Source organism: Pristis pectinata, chromosome 27 (assembly GCF_009764475.1).
Source record: "Pristis pectinata isolate sPriPec2 chromosome 27, sPriPec2.1.pri, whole genome shotgun sequence".
NCBI classification, from domain to species: Eukaryota; Metazoa; Chordata; class Chondrichthyes; order Rhinopristiformes; family Pristidae; genus Pristis; species Pristis pectinata.
The window spans coordinates 6,597,480-6,604,544 of record NC_067431.1 but is presented as its reverse complement, the minus strand read 5'-3'; the positions used below and the strand labels follow the sequence as shown (position 1 = coordinate 6,604,544).

The window sequence follows — 7,065 nt, the reverse complement described above, 5'->3', positions numbered from 1 at the left end:
GACAGTTTAAAGATGATCTCATCCAAAACTAATTTTACAGAGGGGTCCTTCAGCAGGGCTTGACCGCTACCTTACATAGGTTGGACCTAATGCAGGAATTTGGTAATAGGTGCTGGTCGAAGCAACATTCCTACTTCTCTCAGACACAATTCTATACACTTTGAAAGTAATCAACAACACTGTTCTCAGTGCAAAGATAAGGTTAAATTCTGAAATCATCTTGCATTGCAATAATGTCTGAGATATGTGGGGATGTTGCTTTGACCACCATCTATTACCAGATTCCTGCATCATAGTCCCCAGTGCAAATCAAGTGGCTCTAAGACAAATGTTAACATCAACTCCTACACCAACGAGCAGCTGGGAGAACCATCTGGGAGGATCATCTTAATTCAAGGCACCAATTAACTTGTTCTAGATGCAGAAGGAGGCAGAACTGATGAACTATGAATGGCAGAAACAATCTTTCAGTCAGCTTGTAACTATTGGACCTTAGGAAGCAGGAGAAAGTAATAACTTTGCACTGGAAACCTGTATCAGAATAATATGGCAGCAGTGAGTCAGTCAAATTATCTCACAGTCATGTACGTGGTCCACTCCAATTAGGCTGTCATTGTTCAGGGAAAAGCATCACTCAATGTCTCTCTGATTCCAGACCATGGTCCATTATGGCCCGCTGTCTCTCCTGAGGGACCTAATCCATCCAACCCTTGTAGAGTCTCTGAGATGTTGCTGTAGGGCTTCAGGTGCGATGGCACTAAGTGGTCTTCATCTTCATCCCCCAACTCCTCCTCCCCCTCCAATCTTCCCTCCGGTACCCCTTGCTCTGAATACTGGTGTCCTGAGGATAGGGAAGCAGTGGGCCTCTCCTGCAAAGGCAAGGATAGTTGCATGCTGAGCCAGAACACCTTTCTGGTGATTCTACGGCCCTGCTCCCTCCTGCAATGGTCATGCTGATCTCCCTCTACAGCTGAAGGCATTGCTCTTTCCCTTTCCATTCCTCCCAGTCCTGCCTGCTGTGTAGCCCCCGTTGCCTTTGCCCCATCACTGAGGGCATCCCTTCAGGCTGAATAGTCTTCAAATTCTTCCATTCCCTCCCTAGAGCTCTCTGCCCCTCCACCTCTCCCTCCGTTTCTTCGGCACTCTTTGGCCAAGCTTTTGGTTGCATACTTGTCTTGGCAATTTATTTGTTGGATTAGGGCTCCTGTAAAGTCCCTTGGGACATTTTGCTAAATTAAAGGTTTTATATAAATGGTTGTTGTTCACTGTCGGTCAGGAGTTGGGGTCCTGGGATTGGTTTCAAGTCCATGGAGTCAGGGAGGATAAGATCTGGCTGTGAACTCTTCCTTTGTTATTTTTGGAGTTTTCATAAAATATGGCCATTATCTGAGGTCAAAGAGCATCCTGAGTCTCTCTGAAGAGTGTTCCGGTAACAAGTCACTGCTTCGTTAGAGAGTAATGGAGGAATAGAAAAGTAGGGAAACAAGCTTTGCCTGAGCTCAACTACATCCCACAGGGCTCAAAGTGAAAGTGAAAGGAATAATAAGCAGCAAAACAACATGGGTAAACAATACTGTGCTTACAGTAGTTGAGGGGATGGTGTAGGAGAGAATTTGAGTGTGTTTCTCTTGTGTGTGTGTGTGTGTGTGTGTGTGTGTGTGTATGAGAAAGAGAGAGAGAATGGTACTTTTCTTTCAACGTTATTTCATTGTCCGTGTATCCTGACTCAATACAACTACCCCACCTCCACCTGGTTTCTACTAATGGTGGCATCGTGGGTCTCCTCCACTACCCTGCCCCAGTCCCACACACCCACTCGTGCACACATCTCCACAAACCCCACCCCAGAAGCTTTGTGTCAGCTTACCGACATTTAAATATGTTTGTTAGTATAATCTTTTAGTTCCACATTTAAATTGGGCTAAATAAGTCTTCATTTAAGATAAGATTTCTTTATTAGTCACATGTACACCGAAACACACAGTGAAATGCATCTTTTGCGTAGAGTGTTCTGGGGGCAGCCCGCAAGTGTCGCCACGCTTCCGGTGCTAACATAGCATGCCCACAACGTCCTAACCCGTACGTCTTTGGAATGTGGGAGGAAACCGGAGCACCCAGAGGAAACCCATGCAGACACGGGGAGAACACACACACAGAGAACATACAAACTCCTTCAGACAGTGGCTGGAATTGAACCCGGGTCACTGGCACTGTAAAGTGTTATGCTAACTGCTACACTACTGTGCCTGCCCTAAAATTACACCGGTTACTCCAGCCGGACCCGCTGCTCCCGTAGTCGGCAGGATTCGAACCTGTGTGGGGAAACCCCAATGGATTTCTAGTCCATCGCCTTAACCACTCGGCCATGATTTCACTGCTGCAACATAATGTTCAATTAGAAATTTGCAGCTGCAGAGAGCAATCAACATAACCAATAAAAGGGGGAGAGACATAAAAATCCTTAGACAAAAAGATACAGAAAGCAGTATCCAGTCAGTAATCAAATCCCGTTTGGTGTTATTTTAAGTGATCCAAACGTATAATTTTGTCTTTTCACCATAACTTAAGATGAAGCGGTGTCGTTCTACAAACAAGGAGGCAAGCAAAGCCAGAGAGACGGGGAGAGAAGTAGAGACAGGCACAGGCACACAGTAGATGGGACACAAGGACAAATTTGGCTTGTTCTTTGAGTGCATGCCAATCCTACTCATCACATTCACAGTTTGCTTCTTCCTGTTTTCCATCAGCTGGCCCCAGAAGACATAGGAGATCAGCGTGATTTATCCCTCACTCTTCTGCTCCGATCTGCTGGGGTGTAAGAGTGCCCTGTGTTTTGTTAATTCATTTTTATTCCTTCTGAAGGAGAAATCACAGCTGTTCATGCTCATGAATCAGCCCCCCTGCTTCACTCATTATTTATTCTTTCCTCTCCTGTTATCAAATCCTTCCACTACATTCAGGACAGAAATATAACAGGTAAAATGAAAAGGCCAACTCCATTCTATAGCAGCCTGCAGAAGGGATTTGCATTGAGTCTTAATTTCTCAGTTAAAAAAGGGGAAGGGGTTGAAGGAAACGCAGACAGGCAGACAACAGACATAAGGGTGGGCTATTTCATCCTTTGCATCTGCTCCTCTGTTCAATACATCCCTGGATGATCATCGATCTCAATAGCATATTCCCGTTCTCACCCCATACTCCTTGTTGCCTTGCATCTAGAGATGTATTTACTTCTTTAAAATATTCGGTGACTTGGCCTCCACAGCTCTTTCGCCACAGGTGAACCTGCAGTAGTGTATAGGTTTACCATGCTCTGGGTGAAGAAATTCCTCATCTCAATCCTGAATCTCTTGCCATCATTCTAGACATCCCAGCCAAGGGGAATATCATCCCCACATCCAGTCTGCCTCGCCCTGTCGGAATCTTTTTAATTGAATCCCCCCCCCCCCCCTCATTCTGCTAAGCTCCAGTGATTACAAACCATGTCGATTTAATCTCTCCTCCCATGGCAGTCCTTCCATCCCAGGGTTCAGACTGGTGAATTTCACAGCGCTCCTCTTATGGCAAGTGTTTCCATTCCCAGCCAAGAAGACCAAAATTGCACACAATATTCTAAGTGCGGTCTCACCAAGATCGCATAAAATGGTGGCAAGGCATCCTTGCTCCTGTAACTCAAATTCTCTTGTCATGAAGGATGACATACCACTTACTTGCTTAACTACTAGTTTCACCTGCATGTTGGTGCAAGGACACCTGAATCTTTTTGTAGATCAATACTTCCTAACTTAACATGATTTAAACAATAAGCCACTTACCCGTTTTTCTGACTGAAGTGGATAACTTCACATCTGCAATGTTTTTGTCACCTGCTCAATCTGGAAATCACCTTGACGCTTCCTTGCAACCTCCTCACAATTCACAGTCCCTCCCAGTTTAGTGTCATCAGTAAACTTCAAAATATTTCATTTGGTTCCCTCATCCAATTCACTGATTAATATTGAGAAAAGCTGAGGCTGAAGTACTGATGAAAAGCACGATGATGCTGGAGGAACTCAGCAGGCCAGGCAGCATCCGTGGAGAAAAGCAGGTGGTCAACAATTTGGGTCACAGCCCTTCTTCAGGACCGAAGATAGGAAGAGGGGAAGCCCAATACATAGGAGGGAAAAGCAGAGCAGTGATAGGTGGACAAAAGAGGGGAGGTGGGGTGGGCACAGGGTGGTGATAGGTAGATGCAGGTAAGAGATAGTGATAGGCAGGTGCGGGGGAGGAGGGGAGAGCAGATCCACCGGGGGATGAGTCAGAGGTAAGGAGAGAGAGGAAAAAAAGGTAGAAAAAGAAGAGGCGAGGAGTGTTGAACATTGAATTCTCCCACTTTAAGTAATCCCCACCCCCCTTCCCCACAATCCTCCCCCCCCCCACCCACCACGTTTCTTCTTCCCTTTCCTAGCCTCTTTTGTTGACCGCCTGCTTCTTTCCACGGATGCTGCCTGGCCTGCTGAGTTCCTCCAGCATCATCGTGTTTTTCATCTAGATTCCAGCATCTGCAGTCCTTTGTCTCTCTAGAGGCTGAAGTACTGATCCTTGTGGAACTCCATGCGTTACTGCCTACTACCCCCAAAAAAGACTCATTTATTTCTGTTGTTTCCTGTCCGTCAATCAATTTTCAATCTCATGCCAATACATCGCCCCCAATATCATGCACTTTAATTTTGCACACTAAAATTTTATGTGGGACTTTATCAAAAGTTTTCTGAAAGTCCAAGTACTCCCCACTTACTGGTTCTCTGTTATCTTTTCTATCAGTTACATAGAACAGTACAGCACAGGAACAGGCTATATCCACAAAAGTTCCAGTCAATTTATCAACAAAAGTTCCCTTTCAGGAAACCATATTAACTTTGTCTAATCTCATTGACATTTTCTATTTGTCCTGCTACATCCTTGCTAATAGCCTAGCATGCTAGTTAACTCTCACATTCTATCAATTTAGAGGCATAAATTCGTAGAGTCATACAGCAGTGGAACAGGTCCTTTGGTCCACCACATCCCTGATGACTGTTATACCCATCTACACTGACCCCATTTGTCAGCATTAGGTCTGTATCCTTGCCTTGTCTATTCAAGTGTCCTTCTTAAATGTGGTGATTGCATCTGACTCCACTGCCTCCTTGGCAGTGCATTCCAGATGTCAACCACTTTCTGCATAAAAGAAACATTCCCCTCAGATCACCTTTAAAACTTTTTCCTCTCACCTTAAACCTATGCCTATTTGTTTTTGATCCCCCGACCATGGTGAAAAGATTAGGCTTTCTTCCCTATCTATGTCTCTCATAATACTTCTATCAGGTCACCCCTCAGCCTCCTTTGCTCCAGGGTAAACCAGCCCAGCCGATCCAAACTGTCCCCATAACTGAAGTCCTCCAATCCAGGCAACATCCTGCTGAATCTCCTCTGCACCCTCAACAGTGAAATCACATCCTTCCCACAGCGTGGTGATCAGAATTGTACACTCCATGTGCGGCCGAACCAGTGTTTTGTAAAGTTGCAACATGATGTCCCAATTCTTATATTCTATGTCCTCACATACAAAGGCAAGCATGCCATATACCTTCTTCACCACCTTATCTGCTTGTGTTACCAGTTTCAGGGAAACACAGGGATTGGTCACAATTTCTTTGTCTTTTAATGAAGTCAACTATCAAATCCTATTCGGTGTAATTTTACATTATTCAAAAAATACAATTTAGTCTCTTCACCAAAACTTATGTTTCCATGAAAGCCACATGTTGTTTGTCCATCTTGCTATTATATTGTGGAATCTGAAAGGTTGTAGAAGCAATGATGGCAGCATTTTCAATACAGTTCTTTGGTGACAGAACAGGAAGAGGTAATCAAAAGTCCTGAACTTACACACACTGTCCAGTAGGGATGGCTGAATCTCAGTCAGGGACATAGATCAAGGCTTCTTCGCCCCCTCCCTGACCATGGATACTGAAACTTATTGTTTCCCATCAGTCGCTAGAAACCTGCGCAAATGGGAAATTATCAAATGTCACAATAGAAAAGTGGAGGAGAGAAATCAAGGAAAGTCAGGAAATGGTGACTGGCTGAGATCACTAAAGATCAAAGGTAAGGTGTTTCATTTGAAATATAAACAAATGACCAAATATGTAATAATTCCATATTCTGCCACTGTGCATTCTGCAATGTTGCATGTTATAAAACCAGATTTTTCAGGGGTCTTGTGCTGGTTCTTCATATAGGTTTATTTACTTGAATCCCACTTATCTGCCCTCCCCCCTAAATAGAATCTTTTTATATTTTTATTTCAAACAATTATCGAATTCTCTTTTAGCTACCGACCTCAGGAATCCTAGTTTTAAAAATCTCTGTGAACTCTTTGTTCCTCTTCCAATCCAATTTTCCGACTGCCTTCACCCCATCACCATCGACCACACTTCCAATCTTAAATGTCTCTGCCTCTTCACTCCTCTTCTGAGATATTCCTTTGACTAAGCTTTTGCACAACATTGTTTATTTTTGTTCATGTTCCAAGAAACACGTTCAGATTCTTTTACAGGATTAAAGGTGCTATTTAAATGTTGTATATGACCTTATAATCTCTGTCTGTGGTAAATCATTCACCTTTATAATAACTTTTGGTACAGAGATAATTTTGCTGATACTGCAGTAATGTACCTGTTCCCCAGTGCTAGGTCATTTGTTGAGCAATTATTCAAATCACTCAATTGAAAACCTCAATTATATCCCCGATCCTCTAGTTAAAAGGAAGAAATCATATCCTGTTCCACACATCATCCTAATGAATCTTCTATGTACTTTTTTCCATAATGTCACTTTCCTTCAGAAAATGGAGTGCCTGGATTTAAACATAATACTCCAAATGTGACCTGCTCTCTCTCTCATATATATTCAACATTACTTTCTTCTTTTTATGTTTAGGTAACTGAGAAATCCAACAAGTCGGTACTGGAGATTCCCTACTCTGCAAGTATTTAATATTAGGCAGGATATAGGGATAGCCTGCAAACATGAAGTGAAGCA

General features: G+C 43.5%; 1 non-coding gene across 1 annotated transcript; it reads right to left on the bottom strand.

Annotated features, from left to right (window-relative positions):
- Window positions 1-2,291: 2,291 nt before the first annotated feature.
- Window positions 2,292-2,378, bottom strand: trnas-aga (transfer RNA serine (anticodon AGA)). The gene has a single exon. It is a non-coding gene; the product is annotated as a tRNA-Ser (tRNA).
- Between the last annotated feature and the right edge of the window lie 4,687 nt (window positions 2,379-7,065).